At 52.3% G+C, this 17,217-nt stretch overlaps 1 protein-coding gene across 1 annotated transcript in view; it reads right to left on the reverse strand.

Annotated features, from left to right (window-relative positions):
* Positions 1 to 16,861, reverse strand: part of Prrc2b (proline rich coiled-coil 2B) — an 83,565-nt gene extending 66,704 nt beyond the window's left edge. The window contains 1 exon segment of the mRNA XM_032902796.1: positions 16,803 to 16,861. The gene's annotated coding sequence lies outside the window, so the exon portion shown is untranslated.
* Between the last annotated feature and the right edge of the window lie 356 nt (positions 16,862 to 17,217).

Consider the following 17,217-nt stretch of genomic DNA (forward strand, 5'->3'; position numbering starts at 1 on the left):
CAGAGGTGAGAGGAGCCAGGAGCAGGGAGGGGACAGACAGCCATTCACGGCCACTGCCAGGTGTCATGCCAACCCCCAGATGAGCACGGAGCCCCACACCACAGAAGGCATCAATGCCACGCCACACTGGGCTGGGAGGGCTGGGAAGGCATTGTAAGGAGGCTGTGTCTCAATGCTCAACAACAGGAGATGTCCTCAAAGTCAGAGCCATGACGGACAGAGGGGCAGTGCCGCAGAGACACCAGGGAGAGACTAGTGCCCCAAACAGTCACACACGTGTGCGTTCATCTCAAAGGGCCATTGGTCCCATCGGCTGGACTCAGAGCAATGATCTGGACACCCAGGGGTGTTCTGCTGAAGGACACATACTCTTCTAGAGCCCTCTCAGGTGAGGATGAAGAAAGAACCCGAAACCCAGGGGCGATTTTGGTGGCAGCAGACCGACATGCTACAAGATGAGGGCTGTGGAGGGGACTGTCCTGTAACTCAGAGGAAACACCCTGGGATGGTGCCAGGAAGTGGTGGCTGCCTCTAAATTGAACAGGTCCAAGACTCCCTACTGAGTACACTGGCTAAGAGAGGTCAAAGGGCACGGAGACGGGAAAGGAAAAAGCAAAAAAGGAAGCTAAACAAGAAACTAGGAGGGTCCACCACACCCTGTGTCCTCTCTGCATATCCCAGCCAGACAGAAGTATGCTCCAGCAGGCAGGCAGGCAGGCAGGCAGGCAGGCAGGCAGACACACACACACACACAGGCAGACACACACACACACACACACACACACACACACACACACACACACACACACACACACCCAATCTCCCTCCTCCCACCACCACTTCTTCAGGAATATAAGAAATCATAAAATTAAATCATAAAATTAAAAATACAAGAAAAATTCCCAGAGTTGAGAAACCGGATTACCAAGACACAGAAAGACACTAGAACAGGCAAGAACGGTCACGTTTTCTCACAGTCTGCCTCCATCCCAGAAGGGCCCCCTTAGAATGAAAGGAAGCAATGACTCCCAACCCTCCACAGTTTCCGGTGAGAGTCACCATGGAGACCAGCCTCAGGGCGTGTCCAAGGGAGCTTCTAGATTAGGGCGGCAGCATCCCTCGGGGCCCAGGGTCCCAGACTAAAGAACTTAACAGCAGGATTCATCTCATGCTCGCTCTTCTTCCTGGTTACAATGAGCCGTGACTTCACGCTCTACCACAATGCCTGCCTTGCTGCTGTAACACATCACTCTTTAACTGGGGCCAAAATAAACGCACCCTGTTGCTTTTGTTGCAACGCAGTGAGGTCACTAACACAGAGCTAGACTCCAGCGTCCAGCAGGCGTTATGAAAATGTGTGAGAAGAAAAACGCCTCTCAGACTCATAAGCGAGGACTCATAGGTTCCTCCACCCCTCAGATGGTGCTGAGGCCCCATCCTCTTATCAAACAAGGCAGCCAACCCCCATGGCTAACTCAGTACCCAGTTTTCAGTGATAAATAAGACCTTGGAGCCCTGAGGAACAGAACCACTGGACCAGCGAATCCCAATGCTGACTGCTTCCGGACTTAACTTCACTCGGTGAAAAACATCACCATTGTTTAAGCAGAGGCTGCCTTTCAATGCCTCATTTCAGAAAAATGACACCCACCCATAGGAACAGGAAAATAAGGGCTCAAAGAGACAATCAAACAGGTCCCAAAATGACAGTCATAAGTCACCTGAAAAGACAGCAGTGCTGTAGGGGAAGAGCCCAGCCAAGACCAGGACAGAGGCTCCAAGGTGTGACACTATTGATGGCAAAAGCCACTAAAGGTCACAAGTCAAAGCCTAGACTCCCCCCTCCCCCACTGAGGGAGATGCTAAAACCTTTAAGTAGGGCTTAGTAGCTGGTCTTCAGCTCAGAGTAGCCAATGCCCTTAAAAGGGACAGTGGAAGCCCAGTTTCCCCCGTCCCCCTTCTTTTGAGGCTGTCCTGGTGATACTGGCTTCGTACACCAGGCTGGCCTTGAACTCACAGAGAACAGTCTGCCTCTGCCTCCTGACTAAAGGCCTGCGCCACCGCCTGGCTTTCCTGCCTTGTTACTCCCTGGTTAGTAATGAGTTGAGCATCACATGCTCCCCTCAACACGTGCTCCTCTGTCACAGAGCCAACCAGCCATGGACGGGAAGCTGCAGAACTGTGGACCAAAATAAACCTTTGTCCTTATTACGTAACTTAGCACAGGTATGAGTTAACAGCGACCGGAAGCTCGTCAGCGTGAGGCAGAGACGGATAGGCATCCTTGTCCTTCAGCTCCCTGGCTGTCCCTTCTGCCCGAACATCACTACCTCCATTACTGTGGCTTCCATGGCATCCTCACACCTGGTGGGACAGCCCCTCAGCTCTGCCCTTCAGGAATGCCCTCACTGTTTTTGGCTTTTTGCACTTTCAAAGAAATTTAAGGAATCGTTTTGTATATTTCTAAACAAACAAATGCCAACAAGAAGAGGCTGCCGGGCTTGTTCCTGGAGTTACACGAATCTGGAGATCAGTTTAGGCAGAAACTACACCCTCTCAGGACCACGATGGCGAGCCCGTGGGGCCCTGCAGCTCTGGGCACCGCTGGTGCTGCTCATCAAGCCACACCCGCCTGTGACTGACAGAACACACAGGCTCCAACACAGAAGACCCGAGACTGTTGATGCCTCCGCGTGATCTAAACGGAAGTAGGCCAGGTGCCCGTCACCCCTACAGTGGGTAAGCACTATTCACTGCTCAGCAGTGAGAACAAATGAACTCAAGGACGCGTGGCTGAAGCCCACGATGGAGCGACAAGCAGAGAGCTCCTCTGTAAAGGTCGGGGACGAGCCACAGACAAAAGAGTGTACCTGACGTGACTGCAGATACGCAGAGCCATTTTAAGACGAAAGTCACAAACACAAAAGCATACACACATTTCCACAGCTTGGTGCTCAAAGCTCACTCAAATAGGTGGAAGGAAGACACCAGCTCCTCGGGGCAGAAACTTCAGAAAGGAGTTTGTATCAGCCTTGAGGGGAAAGTCCAAAACCCAGAGAAACAAACAAACCCTGTCCACAGAGCCTAAAACCATGAAAACAGAAGCCAGGTATGGCGGTCTGTGCCTACCACCATAGCACTACTCAAGGGGAATGAGGCAGCAGGGTCCTATTAGTTCCAAGCTAGCTTGTGCTACGGATGCAGCAAGGCCTGGTCTAAATAAGGAAAGAAAAGACTGAAGAAAAGTCTCAGTAAGTCTGAAAACTTGGTTTTGGGGGTGAGGAGGAACAGGATGGATGGATGGATGGGGGGGGAGCAGGATGATGGTGGGGGCAGCAGGATGGATGGAGGGGGGCAGGATGGATGGTGGATGGGGGGAGCAGGATGATGGATGGGGGGCAGCAGGATGGATGGAGGGGGCAGCAGGATGGATGGTGGGGGAAGCAGGATGGATGGTGGGGGGAGCAGGATGATGGTGGGGGGAGCAGGATGATGGTGGGGGAGCAGGATGATGGTGGGGGAGTGCAGGATGGATGGTGGGGGCAGCAGGATGGATGGTGCTCAGGCGACACATGTCAGACAAGCCCTTGACCACTGAGTTCCACCCCCAGCTGCTAAAAACCCTTGAATCAATGAGGAACTCACACCCTTTGAAAAGCCCACTCCAAGTTCAAGGCCTCCCTGGTTTGCATAATGTTTCATGCCACAGAGGGCTATACGGGACAGACACCTCCTTTCAACAAAACAAACCAAAACGGATTTTGAAATGGAGAACTTAAACAACCTGGAATGTTAACCACCCCTGTAACCTGTAACTCTGGACTCAGTAGGTGACCGGGAGGGCCTGCCTGACCTATGCAGCAGCCCCTTTCTCAGAAACCAGTGCAACGGGGAGGCGCTCTGGAAAGACAATTCTGCAGGTAAGACCAGAACCTGGTTGCCAGCATCCACAGCAGGCAGCTCGCAGCCACCCGCGTGCCAGGACACCCAGAGACTGACTGTCTTCTGGACTCCTGGAGCCACGCCCACATACAAAAAGCGAAACCCATCATCTAAAACTAAACAAAATCAAGGCCGGTAGAAGACCTAGAAAATACCACAAATCGGGCCAGGACATTACTAACAACAAAAATACATGTGAACTTGGAGGGCATGCTGTGACTTCAGACAGTAAAATCCCAGACAGGATGAACTGTGTCAAGCAAAGAAATCCAAAAGGTCACCAAAAGGTCAGGAAGAGGCACTGGGGAGGTGGCTCAGTGGCTACAACCACTTGTGGCTCTTGCGGAGGTCCCGTCTCAGGCACCGGAGTCAGGAAACTGAAAATCATGAGCCCCGGTCAATCCAACACACAGATCCACTGAGGACATGCTAGACAAGACAACCATGGGCCACTAGGAATGACCACAACCGTCCACAGTGCGGCCAGCTCTGAGTTGCCCTCTCCACCCCCCATAAGGGTCGTGCTTTTATCAGTGGGGCCTGTGTTGCCAAGATCAGGCTGATCCCGCCCAGCCGGTCTGCAGCACTCCTTGGCTCACTTTCTGGAAGAGCCTTTACCTGCTGACCCCTGACCACTATTCTCCAAGGACCATCGGCTATTACTAGGACTCCTGTTGAAGGATAATTTGTAACTTTCTACATCTGTAGAACAAAAGCTGCAGCCAGGGCTAGGGCGTGGCTGGGGGTGGGTCCCTCATCTACCATTCAGGTCACCAGACCTAGGTTCAATCCCCAGAGGCAAGAGCAACAAAGGTTTTGTGACTTAATTTAAAAACAAAACAAAACAAAACAAAAAACCTGACGGTAGCATATACCATGTGTAGGAGCACCTCGAAATTCCTGGCTAGCCTGGTCTACACAGAGTTTCAGACCAACCAGGATATATACACAGTGAAACCCTGTCTCAAAAACCATAATTTTTATTTGTTATTGTGTGTGTGTATGTGTGTAGTATGTATGTGTGTGTGTGAGTATATGTGTGTGAGAGAGAGTGTAAGTGTGTATGTATATGAGTGTGTATGTGTAAGTGTGTGAGAGTGACTGTGGGAGGGGTATGGTGTGTATGTGTGTGTATGAGTGTGTGTGTGTGTGTGTGAGTATGTGTGTGTTAGTATGTGTGTGTGAGTGTGGGGGTGTGTGTGTAAGTGTGTGTTGTATAAGTGTGTGAGTATGTGTGTGTGAGTGTGGGGGGGTCAGGACCACATCCACCCACCCATCCGTCCACTCACTCACCCATCCATCCACCCATTCACCCATCCACCCATCCACCCATCCATCCATCCGTTCACTCACTCACTCACTCATCCACTCACCCATCCACCCACCAACTCATCCATCCATCTATCCTGTGGATCCTGGGATTTCACTCAGTCCAACACTGTGCCTAGAGGCAAGCACCTCCACTCCCTGGGCCACCTGACAGGAGCAATCAGCCACCACACGGCATCCACTTGGACCAGTACATGTATACCACCTGACATTTCTTCAAACCACATTTCTTAGTTTGCATTCAAAGAACTGGAAGGCAGGAGAATGGCCGGGCAAAACCCCATTGCTCTGGGGATGATAAAAAGCATAGTCCACTCAAAACGAAGCAATACCCACTTTCTCTTTCTGCACCTTGGCCTGCTGAAGGAGGCAGAAGCTAGCAATAGTGGCCTCCAGAGAAGCCCCAGGGGCTCAGAGGTAGAGGCCTGGACCCATAATCTACTTTGAGTTTGAACCCCGCCCAGGTTTCACAATGAGACTTAAATATTTTTTAAATCCCCAAGGAGACTCCTTCCCCCAAGAGGCTATTCTGAGAGTCCCTCTGACTTGGGTGAGGCCTCACCTACCAGGCTGGTGCAATACCTTCACCCACAAAGAATTCTGGGGGTTGTAGTTTTCACAGCCAAGATGGTGCTCCCCCTCCCTCCCTACTTCAGAGCCACATACCTCTCCAGAGGACTGTTTACAAAGATGCTCACCAGGAACCAGCCCCCCCCACCCCCACCTCCCAAGGCCTGGCTTCTCTCTGAGGAAAATAAAGGTTGAATTCTAAAGATAAAGGGCTGAGTTGGTCTCAGGAAGAGTTCTACAGGAAATTCACACTCTATTTCTTCCCCACTGTCTTAGAGAAAAGGCAGGGCAGTGGTGGCCACTGGGCCCCCATCAGACAAGATGGTGGTCAGAGGGGACAAGGCAGGAGAGAACTGAAAGAAAGCAAACTATGAGCCTGCAGATACCTCATCTGCTTATTCATAAGAAATATCACAGCCAGATGGAGAGATAGCGTAGCGGTTAAGAGCACTGGCTGCTCCTTCAGAGGACCTAAGTTTAAAAAAAAAAAGAGAGAGATTTCAAAACATTTTAGGGGTTGGGGATTTAGCTCAATGGTAGAGCACTTGCCTAGGAAGCACAAGGCCCTGAGTTCGGTCCCCAGCTCCGAAAAAAAGAACCAAAAAAAAAAGAGAGAGAGAGAGATTGCAGAGGACCTAAGTTTGATTCCCAGCACCCACAAGGCAGCTTTTTATAAGACCAGCCCCAGGAGAACCCAACACCCTCTTCTGACCTTTTTGGGTACTGCATTCATGTGGTACACACATGCAGGCAAGTGAAGTCATACTCATAGAAAAAAGTAAATATTAAAAAAGGGGGGGTGGGGATTTAGCTCAGTGGTAGAGCGCTTGCCTAGCAAGAGGAAGGCCCTGGGTTCGGTCCTCAGCTCCGAAAAAAAAAAAAATCACAGCTAGGTGTGGTGGCACCTTTAATCCCAGCACTGGGGAGGCAGAGGCAGGTCTGACTTTGAGGCAGGGCCACATAGAGAAACCCTACTTCAAAAAACCAAAAATTAAAAAAATAAAAATAAAACAAAATAAAGCACAGCACGCACCCACAGACATTCATCACGCAAACAGAACTGCCCACCACACCTCTCTGCGCCTATAAAAATCTTATCCTAACCAGTCCAAATCTCGGCGACTTGGTTCACTTTGACCCACCTCTTTTGGGCCTTGAATGTCAGCATCAAATGGTGAGCCCTGACACCTCAGGAGAGCAGAATTCACCAGCTAATTAAATCTAGTCTTTCTTCCCCGTGAACTTGGCCAGCCCAGCACCATGATTCATCCAGGATGTGCCAAGATGCACAGTGGGCTCTTCCCGAGGGAGGCGCATCCCACAGGTCTTTTACATGAAACGAAGGCAGGCAGAAGCACGCTGGGTGTCACAGGTTCAGGGTTCTTGTGGTAGCTGGAGCAGCCTCGCTGGGGCCTGTTCCCAGGACAGTAGTCCTCTGGATGGAAGAGAGGGCCAGCGGGGAGGAGCCATGGCTCCATTTTCTACCTCCTGTGTTTAGGCTGCACATCTTTGTCACAAGTCTGGATGTTCACTGGTGCCTTCCTTGCTTTGGGGCGGGCAGGGGGCGCCTCAGTGACATATACCATTGCTGTTTGACCAGGTTCCCCACTCTGTACCAGTACGTCTGGGAATTGTGTCAACATGCACAACGGTGAGATGGGGCAGTTGGTGTCGTGAGACAGGCTGCATCCAGACCAAGCAGCTAAAGAAACTAAGTCTCCAGGAACTAAGGGATCATGTGTTCAGTCCTCCGGCAGGTAGATGAGGGGGCTAAGAAGAAAGCTTCTCCTTGCTGGAAACCGAATCAGAACTGTGGCCAGCTAGGGGCAGAGCCTCTGCACAGCCAAAGCCCCCCCAGCCTTCATTCCCTCCCCCAGAGAAGAGACTCCGTAAAGGGCACCAGCCAGCGTTTGACACCCTTACTGGGTGGAAAAGAAGATGGCGGTGGAGATCGTAGAGGTGGGAACGGTGGAGAGAGCCCAGGGCACCTGCTTCCCAGGAAAGCCAATGTTGGTTCAGGGGTCAGAGCTGCTAGAGGAAAAGGCAGGGCTGTTGGATCTGGGTCTGCAGCCGAGTTTAGTGCAATTAGAAGCCTCAGCATCTAGTAAACAAACGAGTCCCAAGTGTACAGCCTGCCTACTCCAAACCCCTAGGCCCTCCTTGAGTGCTGAGTTCAGGGCCATTAATAGCTCTCCTGTTTATTGAGAGCCTGCTTGCCTCGTGCCAGGTACCTTATAAACGTTTAAGTACACGACCTTTCAAGTCTCCTCCATTCTATGAAGGTCTAACGCAGCTACAGCGTTCTGCAAGCAGGCAGAACATGGGGAAAAAGATTTAAGTAGCTGGCCCCAGGTCACCAGCTCAGTGTTAGAACCTATGGACTTGAAGACAGTGGACCCCAAAGCAGGTCACCGCAGAGGGCGGCAGGCAGGGTGGCAGCCATGACTCTCTTCCAGTAAATGCCTAGATTTGGGTTCACATACACAAGGGGGGTGGGTGGGGTGGGGGGTGGGGATGGCGGCGCTCAAGTGTGAACTACCTCCTCTGGGCATGCTGTAGCCCTTCGCAGATGCCTGACAACCACACCCCAAGCCTCTCCTGCTACTCTCTTTCTCAGTCACTCTTTAGGAGTTGTAAAGCCGCAGCCAAGCCAAGAGCATCCTCAGCCACCCTACACAACACACACACACATAAAAAAAGAAGATTTTTTTTAAAAAACAAGAGGCCAGTGGGATGGCTCGGCAAGTAAAGGCATTTGCTGCCAAACCTGACAAGTCAAGTTCAATCCCTGGACTCTATCCGGGAGGAAGGAGCCACCTCCCTTAAGTTTCCGCTGACCTCCACACATGCGCAGCGGCATGCATGCCTACCCGCACACACATACACATTTTAATAATAACTTTAATAATTTTATAATAATGTTAATAATAGTTATTAGAAAGGAGTTGGGGGAAATCTATGCAACAGCCATTATAGGAGCTTCAACTGCACACCATGGAAGGCCAAAGGGAGGCAGTCTCTGCACTGCCTGCACCAGGCGCCAGTAAGGAAGGGCGAAGTTAACGTCAAGGACCATCTCTTTAGCCCATAACAAAAGCAAGCTGGCCGTGTGTCCCACTACACTGTCTACGGGCCCTCACCTGACAGACCAGAGCAGCTCCCGCCATAGCCCTGCACTACAGATACCTATCAGCAAATCAGCTCTGACACACCGACCTGCAGGTCACGACCTCTAACCTCCGAGAGAAAGGCCTCGCACGGGGAGCACGCCCTCACAGCTCCGGTTTACACACAAAAAGAAAAGCAGCAGCAGAGTCTGCAAGTGCCCTTACAGTCTACCTAACGCACTTCACACTTCTGAGGGAAAGCCGTCCTCTGACTGACACACACACACACACACACACACACACACACACACACACACACGCACCACGGCACGGATCGCTCGGGCACACAGTTTCTGAGACAGGATCTCACTACGTAGCCGCGCCTGGCCTGGAACTCAAGAGATCCACCTGCCTCCCCAACGCTGGTGGTCCAAGGTGTGAGCTACCGTGCTTGACTAGGTAATCCTCCTGCCTCCACCTCCCAAGTACCAAGATTACACTGTGTGCTACCCATCTTGGTCTTGCTTTTCTCTCCAGGACATAGTTTACAATTGTAAATAAAGTTTTTTTGTTGTTTTTTTTTAAGACTTTTACTTTTTGCCTGCCGGGTGCTGAGATTAAAGGTTCGCACCACCACGCCTGTGTATATTAAGCTGGGCATGGTGGCTCATGCCTTTAATCCCAGCACTCAGGAGGTGGAGGGAGGTGGACTCCTCGGAGCTGAAGGTAACCTGTATACAAAGCCATTCCCAGGCCAGCCAGCGAGAAACAAGTAAGTCTACTGGGACTATCTGGGCCATGGGGCCGAGCTATGTATAGATGGTTGAGCTATTTTGTTTTGTTTCTATACATTTGTGCTTTCTCAAAAACTAATAAGCACAATATCTAAAATATTAAGAATAAGTCCTATCTGTATCGATTAATAAGAAACATTCAGTATGTTTGAAAACGCACCCTGTGATACAGACATGGTTGATTTGTTTGTTTTTCTGTGCTGGATCCAAATCCAAGACCTTGTGTGTGTTCTGCTTCTAAACTGCACCCCAGCCCCCCAGCTGCACCCCAGCTCCCACACCCCCGGGGTCTGTTTTCTCAAACAGCCTTTCCCTAAGCCCTTTAAGCCTACATTTACCCGCATACTGAGTCTGGTAGGATAAACACGGCGAAGTGTAAACACTGCTTCCTCCCGGGAGGCGGGGGAGCTGGGGGGGGGGCTCGCTTGTACTCCTCTTGGCGCCCCCCTTTTCTTCTTGTGTGTAAACCGGTATTGTATATATGCATATGTACTTTTTAAATTAATTTGCCGGAAAAACAAACACCAGAAAAAGTCGCATTGTGTCTCAAAACAACCCCCTGCTCTCCCTAATGACTTCTAAACACTGAGCCCACTCAGTCCCACAGACAGGTCACCCAGGCAGGAGGGATCTGGCCCCTCCCAGACAGGCCTGTATTTTCTGTCCTTGTGGGAACAGAGCTGTTCTTTAAGCTCTGGGCTGTCTGTAAACACCACCTGCCCAAAAAGGCTCTGGAGAACACAAAGGGACCTGGGTAAGGGCGCTGGCCACAGCCCTTCTTCCACCCCTTCATCTGTACAAAAGCATGACCCAAGGCATGCTGGGAGGTTGGGCACTTACAGAATGTCCATATTCAAAAAGGCCTCGGTACCCTGAAAAGCATGGGCGCTCTCCAGGGATCTGCAGTTTCTGATTTCAATGTAAGAGCCGTGTTTATCACCCCAGGCCTCGGCGTGCTGCTTCCAGAGGAGTGCTTATTTCAGTTCTGCCACAAACTCCAGGCAGGGTAAAGCTGATGCTGGTGGCCTCTAGTGAGACCTCCTCTTACAGGTGACCTGGGAGCACAATGACACAGGGAACAACAGCTCATACTGGCGTAAACAAGTCCCACAGACTAAAAACAGCTGTGCTTACTAGCTGTCATCCATGGACGGATGGACAGACAGACGGACACGGACGGATGGACGGACGGAAGGGTGAAGAAAATACAGTACGCGCGCACATGCAAAAACAGTGTATGCACACGGGATGGGGAGTAGATGTGGCAGGACCGTCACCTCTTGTGTGTGTGGGGTCAGAGGGCAACTACTGAGGTCCGGTTTTCTCCTGCTTTACCTGAGTTCCAAGGCCATCCATTGGGCTGGCATGGTCACGTGACATGCGCCTTTACCTGCTGAGCCATCAGCCCCCGTCCTGTTTGCTTTTAAGATAAGGTCAGGGGTGGGGATTTAGCTCAGTGGGAGAGCGCTTGGTTAGGAAGCGAAAGGCCCTGGGTTCGGGCCCCCAGCCCAAAAAAAAAAAAAAAAAAAAAAAAAAAGATAAGGTCTGGCTCTGCAGCCTAGACTATCCTCAAATTCTTGATCCTCCTGCCTCTGCCTCAGGATGTCCGGCAACCTACCACACCATGAAGTGAGCCAGTAACAAGACAATGAACGGTGGGTCATTCTGCTTATACAAGGGACCCAGAACCGTCAAACTCAACGAAACTGACTGGTGACAGGAGGCTGCCTGAGGCTGGAAGACTAAATCTTTAACGGACGGCCTTTCAGTGTGGGAGGATGATGCCACCTGAAGATGGTTGGTAATGAGTGTATGCCCCACTCCACTGAGCTGGAACCTTACAAACAACACATTTTTACCACAGTAAAAATCATTGTAGGGGTCGGGGAGACAGTTCTGTGCGTAAAGCACCCGTGTATAGGCCTGACGCTCAGAGTTCAAATGCCCAGCACCCCATTAAGGTCAGGTGGGCACCCTGCAACCCAGTGCACCCGAGAGACAGAAGGCTGCGTTCCTAACTACACTGACTAGCCGGAGCAGTGAGTTCTGGGTTCGAGTGAGACCGGGTCTCATGTGAGGGGGAAGAGTGAGCCAGCAAGACGTGAAATGTAACCTCAAACCCCCACAAGCATGCATGCACACATGCACACGTGCAGGGACACGGTACACATACACACAGAAATTAAAGTAAAGGGTATTTTTAAAACTTTACAAATTGTGAACAAGGAGCGAAGAAAAGCAGGACCGAGGCTGCAGCACACACTGTGACCTTGCTCCTTGGGAAGTAAAGGCAGGATTGCCAAGGCAAAGCCACCCTGGCTTATAAACCAGACCAGAGCACTTCAATCCCAGCACCCAAGAGGCAGAAACAGGCCGATCTCTGAGTATGAGGCCAGTCTGGTCTACAAAGTGTATTGCAGGCCCCATGGAAGGAAGGCTCCAGAGAGAGAGTCCGTCTCAAAAAGAAACCACCACCCACCCTCTAGCTGGGGGGTGGCTCTCACCTTTGATCTGCACACATCAAAAAAAGAAGTAATGACAGTTTGGGACATTCCCCCCAATGCCTCTCTTGGGGGGGAGCTTCCTGCCAAGTACTCACACCCCCCTCCCCCTCCAGAAGCCTGGGGGTTTGGGACAAGCACCTTTCTACACTCAGTCCAGCATGTGATGAAAACCTTGAACCAGGGACTGGGGAGACAGAAAGGCACTAAGATCAATCTGTTATTTTCTTGGCTCCTAGCGGGCACATCAGGCTAACAATCACCCGTAATTCCAGCCCCAATGCGTCCAGCACCCTTCTGGCACCGAAGTCCCGTTCCCACATGCACAAAGATAAACACTAAAATAATAAAAATAAATCTAAAAAAATAAAAAGACCCTGACCCAGACAGAACCTGGTGGTTCACGACGGAAGCCATCTCATGCTCACCATGAGAGAGGAAGGTAACGGACAGGACTGGAAACTTAGGAGCTCATCGTGGTGATGAGCATCGTCAATCCCAGCACTGGGGAGGCAGAGGCAGACATTATCTATGAGTTCGAGGCCAGAGATGGTCTACGGAGCGAGTTCCAGGGCAGCCGGGGCCGCACTGAGAAACCCTGTCTCAAAAAAAGAAAACTTCGAAAGAGAAAAACAGAATAGGCCTCACACCCTTCAACCTTAGGAATTCCACTGCAGGAAGGAAGATAATCAGAAATAAAAACCAAGACAGAAAAGTCGTAAGAGAGGGGAAAGACGGGTAACAACCACCGAAATGCCTGGCAAATTGCAAGAATAAATAAATCAGCAGATACATGAAACGCAACATTCACGAGGACAACCAGGTTGTCCCCGGTGCACAGTGCATGCATGTAGAATGTTCCAGTTGTAAAGACGCCAGCGCGCTCAGGGCAGGCCTCTCCAGTCTAGCAGGTGGGGTAGGTAATTAATTGTATCTGTCTTTTCTTAGTAATCCTTGTCAGTGTCTCCTAATAATTTTTTCAAGGATCACTTTTACTAGGGGTAACGTTATTTTATAGGACCTTGCACAATGGCGGGGAAAGCCCTGTGACCACCGGAGTATCAGCTCCTCCCAGAGCCAAAGAGGAAGAAGCCAATGGTCAGAGAGAAGGGATAAAGGACCTAGGCTGGCTAGAGGGAGACACACAAAGGCAAACAGGCCAGACCACAGCCCCTGCCAGTGGACTTCACCCGGCATGGCCACCTCCTTCTGCCATGAGAAACCCCACAAGAGCGTCGCTACACAATCCACAATGTTCTGGAAAGATTATAGTAGAAGGGGGGGAAAGTACAGCGGAAAACAAAGCTCAAACAAGTCACCAAGGCAAACACCCTTCTGGAGCACAGATTCCCCTCAGGCCCGCCTGTGTAAACAGCAGTGTCACCTGTGCAGAGACCCAGGCCTGCCAGCTCCCAGGTGAGGATGACAAAGGGTCCCTGTGAAACCCAAAGGCTTGTGGTAAACAATGTCCCCATGTCCCCAGCTCCAGGAGGCTGTCCACCTATCTCTCTCCACGGCTCCCAGCACCACTAGCCCTCTCTAGCCCCATCCCAACGTGCCCAGGTCTATCCAAATCCAAGTAAGAAAGACTGAAGGCCGAGAGATGGCTCAGCAGTAAGGGTGACTGCGGCCAAGCCGGACAACCTGAGTTTGATCCTGAGGAACCACAGGGCAGAAAGACAGGGCCAACTCCCACAGGTTGCCCTGAGACCACCACTGGAGTACCATCGGACACAGGCGGAGACGCAGACTCGATAAATATAATCGAGTATAATTCGAAAAACGCCTTAAACTCACTTAGCCCTGCCTCTGTATACTATACTCGTTTCAAAAGCAAACAAAACAAGGCTCACAGCACAGAGCCCAACGGATGTCTGCTGGCAATGTTCTTTCTTTCCCTTTTTTTTTTTTTCCCAAGAGAAAAAAAATGTACTGTTTTAAGACCTGCTATGGACAGGCCCTATTAATACCTGCTGGCCTGTAACTCGATCCCAACATTTGACAGCAGAGGAGTCTCATTATGGAATTTAGAAATACATGCACTGGCCCTCCCAGCCTATTCTGGTTTGAAATAAAACTAACCCCTTTGAAATGATCAATCTTAAACGCTAGAACAATGAGAGATGGAGCCAACCCACAGCCATTAGCTGTGAGCTGGTATTCTGTGTGAGGTGAGGGGGGTGGGGGGAGCTTTAAAATACAATAAAATAATCTGAGAAAAAGGGACGGGGTGGGGGCGGGTGGCAGAGAGCAGAAATTCAAACAGGATGGAGGGCGGCAGGGCAAAGCCCAAGGCTCAGGAACCAGTTCTGACCGGCCGTTCCAGAAACTCCACTCTCCCAAGGCTTTTGACTCTGAAGTGCCCTGGGATTTCCCCTTCCCTCACCCTCTCCAGACCAGGGAAGAGTGGGATGGACAGGCAGCATCAGCACTGCTAGAACTCCCAGGAATTAAAATCCTGTGGCCAGGACCAGACGGGGGAGGGAGGTCAGACAGCAAGGATGAGCTGAATGGCAAGCAAATAAAAGCCAGGAGGGACATGCAAGTGCCTTAAAACTCAGCCAATGGCTAAAGGAAATGAAACGACACAACACACACACACACACACACACACACACACACACACACACACACACACACACACACCCCTACCTCCTGGACTGCAAGTCACTGTTTATCAAGTGGGGACCAACAAGTTACCCAGGGTTGTCCAAGAGGAAATCTAGGCCTCAGTCATCTCAGAGCGAGACCAGTGTATTAGCAGAAACCCTTTTGTAGTCTCCCATTAGCAGCAGCCCAGGCTTTAGGCACAGGGTGATAATGAAATATCAAACAATTTGCTGGCCACGGCATTTGCGGCGGTCCCCAATTCCATAAGCCACACAACAGGAGGAAAAGTCAGGAATTAAAAGGAACCAGCAAAACCAAGAAACCTACGAGAAAGTACAAGTCTACCACCTTCCCAGGCCGGAAACGCTCTGCTGTGAACCTTACCTGAGGCTCCCAGGAGATACACCGGCAGTCTTATTAGTCCCATTTTATAGATGCAAGAGCTGGGGCTCAGAGACTCGGATAGAGTCACTCAAGAGAAACTGAACAGGGCTCCGAGAGGCACACTTGCCTGAACAAGCTAAAGGCTCCCCAAACAATTACCTGCCCATCCCCAAGGAGGGCAGTTACCTTCCAAAGTCAAGACTCGCGAGTTCCTGCCTCTCCCATCCATCCTGTACGGTTCCAGTCCACGCAAAGCCAGCTACCCTATAGACAAAACCCTGCTCTAACGAAGGCTACACACGCCTTCCGGTGCTTACTCCCCACAGAGGCCCAGCACTGACCGAGTCCTTAGAATGTGGGTATTTTGTTGGGTTTTCACTACGTAGCCCAGGCTGGCCTGGAACTTCCAGCCGTCCTACAGCACCCAATGTTTTGAATCCCTTCTCCAATGCTGCCACTTCAGACCAGCACCTGTGGCATGCCCCAGCATGGATGACACCACAAGTGGCCAGCCTTCTGTCCTAGGTTGACAGCACGGAGAGACTACAGGGCACCGACGACGGCATGCCAAGTCATGCCTCTCTGCCAGTGAAGGCTGAGGAGTCCCTCGGTTTGGAGGTGGTGGCAGCAAGCATCCCGCTCCACAGCCTGTACCCCTCAGGTCCCAGCTTGCACCACGACGGTGCAGACATTACGATACAATGCAAGCCCCTGCAGTTGTACTGCCGAGAAAAAGGTCGCTGAGGTTTCAGACAGACAGACTGAAAACCCAAATGAGATATACAATGCTGACAGACAACACACCGAAATACACGCTAACCTGTCCAGGAGAGAAACACCGTAGGCGAAATGTAACTATCGTGCAAAAGACAGCTTTTATAAAGGTTTCTCCCAGGCAGCCATTTAGCAAATGACACACTCCGGAGAGCATCGGCGCCCCCCTTCTCCCACCTCCTTCAAGCTCACCACTGCCTGGGGGGGAGGGGGCAGCGACACCTATTCTTGCCTAACAGTGGGCTCCGTCTCCCCACGATATTTACAAAGAAAGGAAGGCAGCAGCGTCCACTTTTGTGCAGGCAGATCCTCTACAGAGAGGCCCACCATCTCAATAGGTCTGCATTTCTCTCTTAAAAGGTAGACGAAGAAAAAAAACCAAAAAAACAAAAATCAATCTGGCAGGCCCCGAGCAGCGACATCCTGTTTATTATTAAACATTTTCAGCGGCGGCTCCGGGTGCCGTGAAAACACCTCCCCGCTTCCCGCAACCGAACCCACCCGAGCCGGGGCGGCGCTCGGCCTGCGGTTCCGGACGGCCTCGGGGTCCCGAGTCCCCCCGCCCCAGCGGCCTCGTCGCTGTCCCCGGGCGCAGGAGAGCCCTCGGGCTCGATCCCAGCAGCGAGCCTTGCCCGGCCCCGCCCGGCCCGCCGTCCTCCCGCCCTGGCCGCCAAGACACAACAATGGCGAGCTGGGGAGCGCCGAGCAGGCCGCCCAGGCCGCAGCCCCGCGCCCGCCGCAGCGCACCGCCGTGGAGACAAAGCGCAACCCCGGCCCCGGCCCCGGCCCACCTGGTCTGCGTCCGCGCGCGACGGGCCCGGGCGATGGCGGTCGGGCGGCGGCCGGGCGCGGGGGCGGCGGATGGCGGCGGATTGCGCGGCGGCGGCGCGGGGCTCGGCGCTCTGCGCTCCTGCCTCCTCCTCCTCCTCCCGCTCCTCGGCGCTCTGGAGCCTCGGCGCTGTGGCTCGCCGCCGCCTCCCGCCCGTGCTCGGCTCCCCCCCCGCCGCCGCCGCCTCCGCCTCCCGCGCCGCCCCCGCCCGCCGCCCGCACGGTGGCCCCGCAGCTCCCCTGCTACGCCGCCCCTGTCCCAGGAGGGAGGGGAGGGAGGGAGGGAGAGAAAGAGGGAGAGAGGGAGGGAGGGAGAGAGCTTGGGGAGCGAGCTGGGCCGCGGTGCAGAGGGGCTGCGGAAGAGAGGGACCTAGAGAG

The sequence above is a fragment of the Rattus rattus genome, chromosome 5 (genome assembly GCF_011064425.1).
Source record: "Rattus rattus isolate New Zealand chromosome 5, Rrattus_CSIRO_v1, whole genome shotgun sequence".
NCBI classification, from domain to species: Eukaryota; Metazoa; Chordata; class Mammalia; order Rodentia; family Muridae; genus Rattus; species Rattus rattus.